Raw genomic sequence first — 17,508 nt, 5'->3', positions numbered from 1 at the left:
TTAGTATTTATAGTTAATATAGTACAATTTTTACATTTTGTTTCTTAAATGGAGACCTAAAAATCACTAAAGGAGTTCAAATAAGACTATTATTGTGGCGATAGATGTATTATTTTACTAGCACACAGCAGGTGGATCTGTAGGTTACAGCAAGAGTTAAACCTGCAGAGTAGTTTTTGATCTCTCAAGCCATATTGATTTTTCCCTCCGTGATCTGAAACCAGCAATCAGCATTGTGGTTTGAAATAGCCCTGAAACAAGAGCCAAGACGTCAATGAGTCGCCGACACGTTTCAATTAGCGCGCCGCCCAGGCCGATTTGTCCCGCGGGGCACATTGGCTCCGCAGGCTGGTCACGCCAAGAGAGATGTTCCATAGAGGTACGTGATTTAGGGAAATATCAGAAAGGGCAATGCAAATAAATCTGTCTATAAACTCACAATGTGTGTGAGAATATGCCACACAGATGACAGTGAGGTAATCCGGTTTCTAGTCAACTCAATCATTTCTCCCTCTTTAATTAAATTACTAAAGGGTAATGGAGGAATAGCAGACGCCACAATACAGACTCATAAGGTCTGCAACGTTTCGGCATAAGGTCTATCACACATTAATAACTGCATATCAGTTATATTAATGCATGCTCAATGTGTTAGAGCATCTGCACAAACTACTAACAGAACAGTTCTATATCGGTTAACGGACAACATTACAGGTTTTTTATTTATCAGCATCAATTAATATTAAATATTTAATTGTACATTCTCATTTCCTTCATTTTTACAGTTAGATTAATATAATCTAATTCTTACTTCAAAGTTATTTAAAAACAAATACTGTTAATGTAATATTTCAATCTTAAAATTAATTGACATTTTTCCTACTTTTAAATATATATATATATATATATATATATATATATATATATATATATATATATATATATATATATATGTATAGTAAGTATTGGAACAGTAAAGATGAAATTGCTCCATAAGCACTTTTAGAGTTTTATCTCTATCTGATGTGAGCAGAAGTACTGGAACAGTTGCCTCACAGGTCAAAGGTCATTGTGTTCAGCTGTGTCCTGTTGCATTAATTCTTCAGATATTAAAAGCAGGGAATGTGTCTTATCAGTTATATCCATTGCTTCTGCATTCTAAGTCTTGCATTTGATGATGACACACTCAAACCAGGATGAAGACGAGGAAGCCGACTCTTAAAGAAAAGAAAGCAATTTGGATGCTAAAAGAACAGAGGAAGTCAAATAGAACTATAAAAACAAAGGGCATGGAGAAATCAAGAGTTTGGAAACTACCAGCGACATCGGCAATCAACGACGATCTGATCGGCTGAGAAAAACAACAGTAGATGATGACAGACAAATAATAGATGTTGTGAAAATGAACCCTAAAATACAAGTCTGTAAAATCACCAACAACCTCCAGAAAGCTGGGGTGATGTTCTGACAATCTACAGTCCGCAGGAGAATTTGACACAGAATTACAAAAGCTACACAGCAAGATTCAAACCTCTGATCAGCACCAAAAATAGAAAGGCAAGATTCTTCACAAATGTGAGCCAGTTCAGTTTTGGAACTGAGTTGATGGACCGATGAGACTTAAGATTAACCTTTATCTAAGTGACTGGAAAGCAAAAGTGTGGAGAAAAAAAAGGGAACTGCAAATGGTCCTAAGCATACATCCTCATCTGTAAAGCTTGGTGGAGGTGGTGTCATGGCATGGGCAAGCACGGCTGTCTCTAGAACAGGACCTCTTTATTTTAATGATGACTTCATGTATGATGGCAGTAGCAGAATGAATTTGGAAGGGTACAAAACCATCTTGGCTACCAATATTCAAGGAAATGCCACCAAACTCATTAGAAAGCACTTCATATTATATCAGGACAATGACCCAAAAACACCCTGCCAGTTCAGTAAAAGACTTTAGGAGGGCAAAGAAATGCAAAGTCTTAGATTGCCCAGATCAATCTCCAGATTTAAATCGAATGAATATTAATTTCACCAGCTGAAGAGGAGACATGTTTGTGTCGAAAGACCTAATAATAAAATGTGACATTCTGTAGTTTTGCCTATATCTTTTAATTATATTTGCAAATGTCTTGACTTGTCAGCAGAGAAAGCTATTTTGTCTTTACTGATCCAATACTTATGGAGGGCACTGTATATACATACATACATACATATACAATGCCCTCCATAAGTATTGGATCAGACAAAATAGCTTTCTATATAAACAATTTAAATTTCATTTTTGGACCAGTGTAAATAAATTAATGCAACATCAGATTAATAGAAAAGGAATATAAAACTATGCTTAAATTTTCACAACTGCTTGGTGGGTCCACTAGGTGGCAAAACTCTTAGTTGGGCCATTGATTTTAAGAAGAAGATAAAGAAGAAAATGGAAAATGACAATAAAAACAAACAAAATAAATGACAGTGAAAACAAAAAGAACTAAATAGGCATGGAGTTCAGCAGATCCACTTCATCCAACTCAAGTTTGTACAACTAGCGAATAATGTTGAGAACTTTATGCTGCCGCTGGAATATACAGTGGAATATACTCAGAAAACTATCTTTATAATGTTAAACACTACCTAACATCTATACTATAACATTGACAATCTTGTTTTAAATGTTAAAGTAGTTTTTTTTTAAAATATGTAATAATTTGATAAGGGAATTTAAGTCACTATGATACAATCCACCACCAGGACAGTGTCACTGACCTGTGGAGACAAGTGAAATTCTATAATAATATATAATAATATCTTCAGCTTCTGCTCAACGGTCCATCACGTATTTTGGCATATTTAACTACTCTTGCTTGTGAACTTGTGAAATAAAGTCAATCATAATTCTAGACTCTTACTCAGGTTTGGTTCTAGTGTGTGTTTGGAGTGTGTGGGCACAACAGCCCTAAAGTCAGCCATTTTTCTGACCTTCAGCCACCATGCTCCGCTCCGACAGTTCTCATCAGCAACACTACACTGCACATTCTGAAGCCCTGTGGAAGGAGACTAGAGCAGTAGAGAGAGAGAGAGAGAGAGAGAGAGAGAGAGAGAGATAAGTGGGGGTTGAGTTCCCCCAGATCCCTCCTCATCTACCCTTAGAGGTCCTAAGAACCCCTCCAGCTCTCCTCTCTCTCTTCAGCAGCTCTGCCTCACTTCCAACACAGGCCGTTCTCCACCCAGAACCCGATCGATAGTGCTCTTCTGCTTTCATCAGACCAGCATTGTGGAGAAGCTGCACTTCCTGAAGAAACACCACCCCAGTCCTGAGAGAGCTGGGTTTGGTTCTCTCACCGACAGGCTGACAGCTCGCCAGACTTCACTCATTAGTGGCAGTCTGCTTTTTTGACTGTTTTAATAGATGCAGAGGGTTAAAGGCATAACATGAGGAAATGCTGCTGATCTGAATTTGAGTTGCCTGCGCGAGCAGCACAGCTAAGTATGTTAGAGAAACTGCGCTAAATACTCAGAGATGCACAATATATACACTTTTTGTATTATTTATCAGTTATATACAATTTTTTATTTATTTATTGTAATGATCAGTATCAAATATTTATTTGCGCAATCACATTTCGTTTATTTTACATTTTGATTATCTGTTATCTTTAAAATCAATAATAATTTCATAACTCCTAAATTCACTTGTAGTCTTTAAAATGATTGACTTTAGTTTTTTAGGCTTTATTTTTAATTTATTTAAACAAAATATTCTAGAAATTTAATATGGGACCTTTTTAAAGAAATAATATGAAAATTATTATCGGCTTACTGCTATCATTTAATAACCCTTCAATTAATGTAATCTTCAGATCATCTCAAAATGAATATACATTTTTTTATACTGTATAATTGCAATCTTGTAATGCCTAAATTCACTCGTATCTTCTAAAATAATTGATTTTAGTTTTATGAGTATTTTTTATTTATTTAGAAATAATATTATATAATTATAATATCAGCCATTTATGTCATCGGCATATATGAAAATAATTATGGGCTTATGTAATTTTCAGATAATCTCTAAATGATTACATATATTTCATACTGTGCATGATAATGTTGTGATGCCTAAATTTGCTTGTGGTATTTAAAAAGATAATATATTTTTATTTTTGACCATTTTAATAAATATATCAGCAATTTGTTGTTTATTAGATACAGCTTTGATGAAATAATAATGCATCATTTTAACTCTGCATTAGCTTCTCACATTAAATAAAAACAGCACAGGAGACTGAGACAATCATCAAGGATGAAGAGACATGATGATGTTCTAAAAATACTGAATGATTATCTTTACCTCACAACCTTCGTTGTTTTGGAGGTTCATCCCATTTCAACATATCTTATTCGCTTCTAAAGCCTCATTCAGGTGATACCTGATCCACTTGTATAGTGTTCATGATCTTTAGCCAAAGTAAGAAAAACCAGGTGTCCATAGCACAAAGTTCACTGAATTTTGTTGATTTAAGATGACAAGGAAGCAATATATCTGAAAAGAGGAGGCAGTTTGGCAAGTTAGTTAACGGAGCCTTCCAGGAAGAAATTCTTTTGAATATTTACCATTTAACTCCATTTTGGAAGATGATCCAAAGTCTTTGTAACCATAAATTTAATAAGCCTCTCTTTCTCCTGGCGGCAAATAGGTAAATGTTAGCACACTCAAATTAACCTTTAAGGATTCCCATAATCTTATCCGGAGTAAATCTGTCCAGTGACAAATTACTCCGGTTACACTTTTAATGTTTAGTTTCCAGTGTTGGTTGAAACCCCAATGCGTTTCCCACAACACCCAAAACAGGACAATCAAAATGTTGTCTAAACAGACTTTTAATCTGTTCAGGCTGAACCACAGCACTACGTTTTATTGGAGGCCTGAATCACAGCCTTTTCTGGAAACTGTCGGGCGCCGGCAAACGTACACGCAGTTTCCACTCTTCACGTGACGTTTGAGACAGGCTGACCGCGGGAGAGCACGGCAGGAACCGGCGGCAGCTGCCAAGCCGTGGGGACAAATTTGAACTCTGCAAACGCAGTCATGTCAGCGGCAGCTCACCCTGGAATGGCACCAGTTCACAAATTTAGACGACATCTAAGCCTCTGACTCACAATGAAATACAGAGGAGGAAGCACCGACAAAACGAGACAGCGTCTTTAACATTTCCAGACGATCCAAAATAGGTACAGCTCGTACCAGACTGATTACAACCAAATGGTGAATTAAGAGAACGTCGCAGCTCGCTGTCGTGTATCTCCACAATAACATGATCTACAGTATTTATGAGGCTACGAAAATGGCCAAACCTCATAAATATGTAATGAGGCTGTTTACTGGATAGCTGTTGAATAGGGAATGGGAATATTGTGTGAGTGTCTCATGAAAGGAGACATTTGTGAATGAGCATGTACATGACCATTTGGAGCAGTAACTATTGTTTTTGTCAATGACATAACACATTTTTTTGTCCTTGTAATACATTAAAAATGCAGTTCAGGCAGGAAATGATATCTTAGAAAAAAAAGTGAAATTTTTTCTTGTAAATAGTAGCTATTCATTTTTTTCCTATTGGCTTCATCAGATCAGCAGGATATACTGACTGAGTGAGAAACGAGAGAAGCTGAGAACCGCGTCACGTTAGCATTCCCGTAAGTTAGCATTGTTGAGAGTAAATGTGGAAAGATGGAGTGTGAATTAAGGACACTAATATTCCCTGTGGTCTCCGGCGGGGGGTGAGGTGGAGGAATGCTCGGCGGAGCAATCCCGCTTGGCAGGTAGATGAACTGCAGATCATACGGACCGGCAAGTGGTGATTAATGGGAGCGGGAAGGCGCTGGAAAGAAAACAACGCTATAAATCAACGTCGCGACGATGGTAATTGTAATTGAAATGAATTTGTCTGCCTGGAGCCAGGCATTGCAATTGATATTGACCAAAGCCCTGGTGGTCCATAGAAAATGAAATTGAGAAAATGTATTCAGACGATCCGCTGTAAGGTCTATACATCACTGTATGACACAATCATCTCACTGTGGGCCAACGAGAAGATGGAGCAAGCTAAGCCCGGTGTGGGTGTCAGATGCTAATGAGCCTTTGTATGCTCAAAGGTATGCTGTAGATTTATGGGGAAAAGTGCCATATTAAAATTATCTTAAAGTCAACAGTCAACAAAATGTTTCAAATAAGTTGTTTTTTATCTTCTCGCAGTAGAAAAGTACTATTGTAAAAGAATGATAGGTATAAATAAATGCTGTTATACTGCTGTTATAAACTGAAATGTATATTACCAAATACACACTTTAGGGATGCATCGTTATCAGTCTAGGCCTGATACATCTGAAAACTTTCAGGTCAGTTCATCACATAAGATGCTTTAGATTCAATAATTAGTAACTTTTTTACATTTAGATATAAAATATACTCTTGCTTTTCAAAAGTTTGGGGTTGGTATCATATCTAGATACCAATCTAAGATAGTAGATCTTATGATGTTATGATCATCATGCATTTATTTGATCAAAAATACAGTAAAAACTGTAGTATTTTGAAATATGATTACAATTTAAAATAACTTTAAAAATGTAATTTATTCCTCTTCACATGATCAGTCAGAAATCATTCTAATATGCTAACTTGGTGCTCAAGTAACATTTCCTATTATCAGCAATGTTGAAAATAGTGGTGCTGATTTATATATTTTGTAGAAACCGTGATAATTATTATCATTATTTTCAGGAATCTTTTGCAACATTCTAAATGTCTTTTCTGTCACAGTTAATCACTTTGTTGCATCTCATTAATTACTTTGAAATGCTAAATTTGACACCATCTATTCTCTATAGTTCTATTTTCTCTATACATGGATAAAAAACAAAAAAACATACTGTAAATTTTTCAAAGAACTACATACAAATTTCATTTTCAATTAATTTGACATTAATGTGTATAAATTGTAATTTAAGATAAAGATTCACTATCACTAATACTGCTGATTTCAAAAATGTTTTCTACATTTCATTTTTCTGCACGCACGCGCGCGCACACACACACACACACACACACACACACACACACACACACACACACACACACACACACATATATATATATATATATATATATATATATATATATATATATATATATATAATGAACCTTTTCCTTGATTATAACTACTAAACACAGATCTGTGTGTGTTTGGTATCCTGCAGGAGCCTTTGCAAGCAAACTTTATTGGCTTCTGGTTGGTTTGCTTTACCAGCACTTTACACTGTATATTATATTATACAGTAATTTGAAGAGAGCCGGTGGCAATTCAGATCCCTGGTCTACAGAGAGGCTCCGAGGAATATCTCGGCTGGAGGGGACCGTGCAGGAGGAACACCCAGCTGAACACAATGTGAGATCAGCCACCATCTAATGTTACCACTTTACAACCCTGACGCTACTTTACAATAAAGTAGTATTGTTTCGGTTTTGCAATCTTGCCCTTTCGTTTAGCACAATTATGAGTGCATAATGCAAGGTTGCTTGGTTTCTAACATAAACCTCAGACTAATAGTTCCGGGAGGTTTTTGTGTGCACTTTCTGCTCAGATATAGAAGAAATCTATATTTCATAAATGTGCTGTGTAGCTACAGCACCCAATTATCAGCAGATAAGACAGAGGGAAGCCCCAGAGCGTCAAGCCAGATATTTAGACCAAGGAGAGCAGGCTTGCAGGGACCAAACCCCCAGGGGCACTACAGGCTCACCCAAGCTTCCCCCTCATCCCCTTTTTCTTTCCTTCTACTGCATCCCTCCATACTTACTTCACCTACGGGGGTTTGATTAGCAGTGACAGCAGCTCGCACCACGAGCCTGTAGCAGGAAACAGGGTGAGTCTAAATCACCACATCACACTAGAGGCCCACTGCAAACACACAAACATGGTAGAAACACTCATCCGCTCACATCATTGGTGCTTTGTTCTGTCAAAGCGGTTTCCAACCTTTTTTTGGCTTAGCACAATAACATGCAGAGCTCTGTAGGCAACCATACTCAACCAGTCAGAATTAGTGCACTTTTACCCACACAAACACGTATTTGTAAACTGACCTCAGCCAACAAAGATGGTTTTGCACCATCCGTGTAATGGATACAGCTTCGACACACGGTAAGGTCACTTACAGGTCGAGCATAGCACATGGTAGGCAGATGAATATCGATCTAGAGGGAACAGGGACTATCCACAGATCAGCCTTGGGCAGAGGAAATAGAGGTCATGGGCTAGAGAGAGCACAGTTCAAACACAATGAACTTTTAACGCCTCAAGAAACTCTAGGGTTAGCCACTCGCTTACCAAAACGATACTATACACTAACAGTACACCGTAAAGCTGTACACACCGCCCACAATCAAACACTCAATGCACAAATGACTGTATAATTATTTACAGTAGAGGATTGAGTCCTTAGGAATACCCTTAAAAAAAAAGAAAATTGTTAAAATAGTGGTTTTAGAAACGGTTTTGCTATTAATATTAATAATTAATAAATACAAATATTTTTACTGACCATATCTTACCCCAAAATACAAAATAGTTAATGCTGTTTCTATTATTTAAACCAAATTGATATTAGATTTCCATAAATATAAAAAGTGTTTTTATTAATTTATTTATGATGGTGTCTAAAAACAAACAAACTTTATATAAAATGTTTTAAAAACAAATAAACATACCATATTCTATCCCAAAACATCAAAGAGTTGCCGTTTCTATTGTTATAGCAAAGTAATATTAGACTTCCCTAAATTATATAAAAACCTTTCATTTTTTTATAAAGGTTTATAATATCAAACAAGCTTTTTATATCACAGTCATGATTTGCCCCTTTCTAATCTTTAAAGAGTTAATGACTTTATGGCTTTAATGAAAAAAAGTGGTATTGGGGCCAGAACACTTTGATTCAAGGGGTTAAAAACATAGTACCTAATTCTTGTAAGATTAGCTTAATTGAAGATTTCAAAGCAATAACTTATTAAAATTTGCCCGACATGCTTCTTGTCTAAAGTAGAATTTCACATATTCCCTCAACATATAATCATAGGTGCGCCTAAATGCAAAGTTTCCTGGTGGCCCTAATTCTGGGAAACTGCACTGAAGGACATGAGAGAAGCTAAGGGAGGTTGGCAGCATGGAGAAGCTGAAACCAAGGACACAGTTGGCAGCATGCCTGCGCTCGGCTGTGTGTGCAGTCAGGCAGAGTGGAGGCAGGCCATGCCTTGGGGCATTGAGAAGAGGCCAATTCACTGCTCGACTAGCCGGGTCCACAGAGACAGAAAGTGATAAAGGAATTAAAACTTTAAGAAAATGTAGAAACATCCAAAAATGACAATAGGAGAAATGGTAATGTTGAGCAAACTGATTCCAGGAAGTAACAACGACAACAAAGTATTACCTTTAAAAATCAGAAATGCTCTAAAAAGTGTGTGTGTGGGTGGAGTTCAAACTATAAACCTTATCAGCATATGTCATGAATATTAATTAGGCGCAGAAGCATTCATAGGTAAGTGTGTGCTAGCCCTTTTATGAACTTATCATACAAACTTTACGTCACCCGATTTAATATTCAAGAGTCAGGCTGATAAGGTTTATAATTTTATTGACTGTCAATACGACGGGTTGAACAAAGCTCTTGTCTTGTCTTAAAAATATGCGACACAGCTGACTACATTTAGTTTGTTCAGACTTTACACTCTTGCAGAAGCACTTATTAAATATAATGATTAATGCTTGAAAAGTTGGGAGGATAAACTTGTACAAGTACGTGTTTATTGATTGCAATGTCCCTGTTAAAAAATAATAAATCATGTCTGGTGTATTTCACCTTCTCCTGCCTGGTGTGTCAACAAATTATACAAGTAAATAACTCAAATCAAGTGTCAGGTGCTTGGTGCCTATGGTCCTTCAGAAGCCAGATTACCCCCCCCCCCCCAAATTCTCTCGTTTCCTAGGCAACAGAGTTAAGGTACTTGAACACCATGTTCCTGGGTTGGTCCTCCTTTAACCCATCTTGCTTTATCGCTCTCCATCCTGCTGAAACTAGATTTGGTGGTGACTGTCACATTCTAGCAATCAATCAGCACCCAAACAATCAGGGTCTTTGATGCTTGCAGGAAAAAAAAAGAAAAGAAACAGAGAACGAGAGAGAGGAGGAGAGAAAAGTTTCCTTTTGACGAGCATGTTCCATTGTGAGAATCCCCAGCAGCCTCTGACATCTGGTTCCAGTTAGCACCATGATGCGTTTCCTGCCTGCCTGGGCCACGGTTCACAACTCAAACACCACACTGAAGACTGAAGAGAAAAACACACACACACACACACACACACACACAGTTACTCCAATATTATCTGCATGTGTGTGTTCATGAATCCTGAACCACCTGTGAAGATACTTCTTGTTTATTATTGTTTTTGTAAGTACTGATATACTAATATAAATTAATATACTAATAAAATGTTCTTGTTCATAAACAAATATTGGGCAAATATCTAATTATTTGAAAAAAAATAATTCAGTAAATAAAATAATTTCCATTATCTTGTACTGTAAATAAACAAGAATTGGGCAACTATTAAATAAATACATCAATTAAATCATTTTAAGTATCCTGGTAAATGAACAAGTGGGCAGCTAAATAAATAAATACAATTATCTTGGCATAAACAAGAATTTGGCCACAATAAATAAAGAAAACAAACAATAAATAAATAGTATCTTGAATGAAGACGGCCTGGGCAACTATTAAATAAGTAAATAACTATTTTAATTGACTTGGGGATAACCAAGAATTGGGCAACTACTAACTAATTAAATAAATAAATTGGTTTGGTCAGTCAGTCTTGGGCAACTAATACATTTTATATTTTGTGTCACAAGAATTATACACGTTTTACACTAAAGTAAAATGGCTGTTCTCATATGCATTTTAATAGTAGTGAATCTGAAGCCACTTTCCACATCCCTCTTTATATCTAAAGACATTCGTAACTGCATTTGGACTGCGGATGTTGCAACTGCAGCTGTCATCATTGAGCAATCATGCTTCTGAATAAAGAGGTACCCGAGCAATAAGCAATGGAAAAGTGTGACCCTCGAGAACGTGGGGCGTGGAATGCAAAATGTGCACTGCACCTACACACACTCTGGAGGGAAACCCTAGTACGTGGGTGCATTTACAGACACAAAAACATGCATACACACATACATGCTGGGGCTTGTGGGTAACGAAAGTGAGAATGAGGAGGAGCGATGAGCGTAAAAGTGAAAATGTCAGGAGTACAGATATAGAACATGAGCCGACCACAGAAGGGCTTGCCTGCGTCGGTGGCGACGCAAAACGCCCCCACGTATACGCTGCACTCACCTTTGATCGCTCAGGAGCCAGTTTGTCTGCCCCACAGCTCACTGAGGCCTGCAGCTGAAGCGAGGAGTCGTTTTATCATACAACCAGAGATCTTCATCAGTGCATGGAAAGATCAGGTTGCAACCCACACCTACCTCGCAAAAGGACAAAACAAAGAATACAAACACTCAGAAATGACTCAATGGCTATGCAGACCACTTTCACACTGTATGAGCTTCCCACAGATCCACATGATTTCCACAATCAATATTTTTTTGTTTTATGTGCCATAGACTGCTATTCAATAAGTACTCCGTGGGTTGCATACGACCCTCAAACCTTATTTCCGTGGCTCATGTGATGGTGTCATCATCATGGCAACCAGAAACTGCAATACCACACACATCATCTTACTATGTTGATAAAGGGCATGGTGTAATTACATCTTCTTAATCAACCAGTAGAGATTCTGCTATGCTGTTTATAATACTGGATATCATATGGATTTAATAAATAAATAAATTAATAATATCATTATAAATTAAATATTTTGATAACATTTAAAAATATAATATTAATAATAATAAAAATAATAATAATAATAATAATAAACACAAGATAGCTGATAGTAAAATCTGTGTGTACTATATAAATATTAAAATATACAACCTTACAGTCTGTTAATCAATGTCCTAAAATATAAAGTATTTATCTGTGTTAACATATACATATACGTACAGAGACACACAATCAACTTGATCTTACCAGCGTATATACTGTACAGACACCATCAGATGATGATGATGATGTGTGAAGACATTTCCGAAGACAAGATTTCATTTTTAGCATGGCAAAGTTAGCACCTGCTAGTGGACACTACTGTTTAAAAGTCAGTTCTAAAATGTTCTTAAAGTAGATGTATTTTATTTTTACAAAGTTGGCATTTATTTGATCAAAAATACTGCAATATTATAAAAAAAGAAAAAATAATACTTAAATGCTTACTATTTTGTATATTTTAAAATATAATTTATTCCTGTGATGGCAAATCTGAATTTTTCATTTTAACATATTTGCAGTACATAAAAGAATAATATACCCAGCTGCTTCTTAGCATGAATAAACATTTATGTGCCAACATCACAAGTGACTGTTTCAAAAATGTTTTTCACGTGGCAGCAGATGTACAAGCATCAACAAATAATTTGAATTACGTCTTTTTTTTGCCAGTATTAGTTACGAAGATTAAAATAGATAAAGTTTCCTTGCACTTTGCTTTCCGTTTTTTCCGGAAATAAGGCAGAAAACAGCCAAATGGGGACCCATGAAAATTGAAGCTGGGGTTATTGATTGGTGCGGGGAGTCAGGGAAAGGTCAAGCCCATTTGAACATCAGCAAGCAGAACATTGCAGAACGCTGCAAGCTGTGCTGCGTAGGACCCTAATCCTCACCCAGACTGTAGCCTTACGGCGCTCTGTCTGATCTCCGGCTGTAAAACCACCTCTCTCTGCAATGCATTCTGCTCCGACACATTAACATCCAATAACCCAAATATAACGTGTCAGCCATCAAGTTAACCGCATAAGCCTTACTTTCCTCTGTGCTGCTTCTCTAACTCTTTTCCCTCTGATAGATACACCTACACGCAGGAATGGTGCATGGTGGTAACCCCCCTCCAGCGATGTTCATATCCTGCAGGAGCCCTCGGGTTCTAACCTGTCAATATCGTGGGTGTGGCAGGACGGCTCTCCTCCCCTCAGCAGATCAGTTAACCTCCTCACTGGCTGGGACAGCACTGCAGCTCCAACTCCACATGCACGTGACCTTCAGCACAGTATGAGGGACATGGCTTAATGCATTCTCTGAATATATATTTATATATTATATATAATTATAATTTATTAATTAGACTGATTTTATGTGTGTTTATTTAGGCATTTCATGATCTGATAAGACATCATATTCGTGTAAGGAGGAAAAGGCCTGTTCATAGAAAATCAAATGCAAGAAATTGCTGGACACCATTTAATGTGCTAGCACATGACCAGCTGGATAAATAGTCAATTTGTGTGTTATTTGCTTTACAACTATAGGACAGAAAGAGTTACATAATCTTATCACTGCATCTAAACCAACAACATGTTTATTCGATCCTGTACCCACTAAATTACTGAAAGAGTTATTACCTGTAGCTGAATAAGCAGGCGGTTCTTAATAAGCCTCTTAGTAAGAAACCACAACTAGATCCTAGTGAACTGGCAAATTATAGGCCCATTTCAAATCTTCCATTTATGTCTAAAATTTGAGAAAAAGTTCTGTCTGTTCAATTGTGCTCCTTCCTGCAAAAAATGATCTGTATGAAGAATTTCAGTCAGGTTTCAGGCCCCACCATAGCACAGAAATGACTTGCTTCTTGTGTCAGATCAAGCCTGCATCTCATTGCTAGTTTTACTAGATCTTAGTGCTGCGTTCGGCCCCATAGATCATGACATAATCATAGATCGATTACAAAACTATACAGGTATTGAAGGGCAGGCTCTAAGATGGTTTATATCCTACCTGTCTGATCGCTACCATATTGTTTATTTAAATTGGGAATCATCTCATTTATCATCAGTAAAATATGGAGTGCAACAAGGATTTGTCCTAGGCCCTCTGCTATTTTAAATATACATGTTGCCCCTTGGTAATATTATTAGAAAATACGGGATTAGTTTCCACTGTTATGCTGATGACACTCAACCATTTATCTCAATGAGACCAGATTAAACTTCTAAATTTCAGAATGTGTTAAAAATGTAAAAGATTGTATGACTAATAATTTTCTTCTATTAAATTCGGATAAGACAGAGATATTACCTATTGGGCCAATAAACAGTACACAGAATCTAGGAGACTACAGTTTGCAACTAGAAGGATGTACTGTTACTTCCGTCAAAAATCTGGGTGTTATATTGGACAGCAACTTGTCTTCTGATGCAGAAAAGCTAGTTTATGCATTCATGACCTCTAGACTGGGCTATTGTAATGCACTTCTAGGTGGTTGTCCTGCATCTTCAATAATCAAGCTGTATATCTGTATATCATAATAGTAAACATTTATTTTACATTGTTATATTATTTCTAAATATTACTGTTTTTAATGTATATTTGATCAAATAATGCAGCCTTGGTGACTATATAAGGCTTCTTTCAAATATAAAAATAAAAATCATACCTATCATGAACTTGTAAACGGTGGTGTTTATGGTACTGTACATGGTGTAATGATGATTCCTTGTCTTAAGTGATACATGAACTGAATTTCACACATGCGTGTGTTCGAAGTAAACGTGGTAAGGGTGTATATGTACAGACACGGCATGCTCAGATCACCTTACTGCGAGACGCTGGTAGCATATACTTATATCTCAGGTTTCTCTCGTGTGTGTGAGTGTGTGGCGGACTATATTAAATCCCTCTCGCAGTGGAGGTGTCATGTTGCGGCTGCTGCTTTATAGCTGGAGCCGGAGCAGACTGGCGGTGAGGAGCGACGGCATTATCTGCATGCTGAGGAATGTCTCATCTCCCACCATGCCCAGAAACGAGCAACCTCAGGTACAGCAGGGTTTAAAAGCCCAGCGAGGTGCAGAAACACCTGTGATATACACCTCTAGGGCAATTACATGTCATTACGGGTCTAGCCTGTCTTCTATCACCTCTAATTTCTTACCCCATCAACACTTAGGTCAACAACCTGCAAAATATTGCTGTGTATGGCCTACTGGCCTACTACTGTATGTAAAGGATGTATAAGTGTACGGTCATCTTTGGAGTCACTGGCAGATGAGCCACTGCAAGTAGATGACAAAACAACAACAAATGATGGCATAGACTGGCACATAACATACACGTATGAATGATTAACAGAGACATCTGCCACTACTGAATTATAGATTATCAAGCATATGGGCAGACTCCCATGAGTTAGATGTACAAAATGCTGCTTGTTATGGCACTTAGAGGAGACGTGTTTATATGCACATCATTTTCCAATTCCGTATTCCGGGTAAGGCTTTAATCTGATGTGCCTTTAACGAAAACACATACAGTGCCATGAATAAAAACATTCAGGTCATGAAACTGCTATAAATAGAGAATAGAGAATAGTCATGGAAATGGAGAATTGTCAACATGGAAAATAAATACACCGTAAACCTTTAAGAACACAGTCACTCTCCTCTCATGTTATCCCAGGTTTTGGAGGAGAGATTGTACTTCCAGTTGAGCATCAGGAGAAAACCTCATCAGGGACCGGTTCGATCTCAGCCTTACTTCAGAGGATTAGCTTCTTATCAAGCTCCTAAAAGCTGCTGTAATAACGGTCTCTAATTACTCTAGCTTTAATTAACCAACTAGTCAGCCCAGCCACCCAGGAGCTGCCCGCTCCTCACAGATACAATGCCTGACTTCAGGAGGAGGCTTTCAGTTCACTAAATATAACAGAAAAATTGATTCAAGCCTCTTATTCTGCTGAGGTAAGTTACCAAGACCAGAACAAACTGGACTTCTGAAATGAAGAGGAAAAGTTCAGAATTAGTAAAAAAAAAAAATTTTTTGTCTATTATTCCTTAAAATACATTGCTTAATTTGATATTTTAAAAAGGAAAGTTCACCCAAAAATCACCTTCAGGTCTTTCCAAAACTTTTCGTGTTTCTTCTGCGCAGAAGGTGGTGTTTTGAAGTTTGTTGGTAGGAAGAGAGTTTTGCTTCCCATTAGTGATTCACCAAAACTTGTTGGAGGGTCGAAACAGTTAGTGTTTCTCAGACGAGGCGTCAATTTTGTGCGCACAGCAAGCTGCGATAGATAAATGTTGCATCAGCATTGTGGACGCTCTTTACATTGACCAAAAATGATGCTAGAGTAGCAATATGTAAAATGCTAATAACGAGAGGCAGCTAGAAGGTTATGTTGAAAAACTTTACTATAACTGATTTATCACCTGTGAACACACCAACCTAAACAAACAAAAAAAACTGCCCAAATACCCAAATTTAAGTGAGTACATGACAGAATTTTCAACTTGGATTAACAGTTCCTTTAAGTAACTTATCATTTCGAATCAAAAAATTTTCACCAGTTTTAGTCGCTTTGTTAATTTGTGAAGTAGATGCACAGGGTAATCAGCTATACACAGTGAAGTGGAGGTACTGCCTTGTTAATGTGACTTTTCACCTCTATTCACCTTATACTCGCACCTCAGTGAAAAAACAATGAGCTCTTTGTGGGCATAAGACTCTCTTTCTTTATCCCCTGGTTTCACCTTTGCAACATTATGTGATAAAAAATATTTAAGCATGAATATTTTGTATTATTTGCTATGTTTGATTTATGTACTGCCTATGATTTCCTAATCTTACTGAATTGTTTAAGCAAGCAAGGCCTCCTCTGAGAAAATGCCCCTGGCCCTTACCCACCACAGCAAATCTCAGAGGGAGCCCTCCCACGGCCCATGCACAGTCCACACCTACTGCTTTTCCATGCTTTTGCAAACTGCTGATAATCATCTGCAATGGAAAGTGTGTGGGGGCTTGCAGGAAACCCTTCAACCATTGTGCCAGGTAGTCTAAACCTGAAACACACTAAAGACTGCACACAAAGCAATTAGTCAACACTTCAACAAAAAGACTCATGTGAATGCATAAAGAAAGATGACAGTTTAGAGCATGAGACGCTGCGTTTATCTCATTAATTGAAATCAAAGGGGACAAGTGGCAGCGGGGAACATCGGTGTCTCAGTATGTTCCTGCCAACAAAACGAAGGGGAGAGCATCATGGAGCCCTGCGGTCATGCCACCCTGGTTCTCCCTGAGCCGGCCGGAGGTCGGCCTGAGTGCGCATACATTAATAGCCTTCCACACTAATTGCTTCTCACTTAGACAAATCTCTGCAAATCACAGGGGGGGCCGGCAGCGCTGCTGATGCCCCCCGGGAGCGGAGACGGCAGGCAGGCGGGCGGGAGAGAGCCAGGGGTGAGGGGGAGGAGGGAAGAGCCGCCAGGAGTGTGTGTGGGGAAGCGATCCCTGGAGGGAGAGGGAGTAAG

The sequence above is a fragment of the Carassius auratus genome, linkage group LG44F, assembly GCF_003368295.1.
Source record: "Carassius auratus strain Wakin linkage group LG44F, ASM336829v1, whole genome shotgun sequence".
Classification (NCBI taxonomy): domain Eukaryota; kingdom Metazoa; phylum Chordata; class Actinopteri; order Cypriniformes; family Cyprinidae; genus Carassius; species Carassius auratus.
This window is presented reverse-complemented; position numbering follows the sequence as displayed.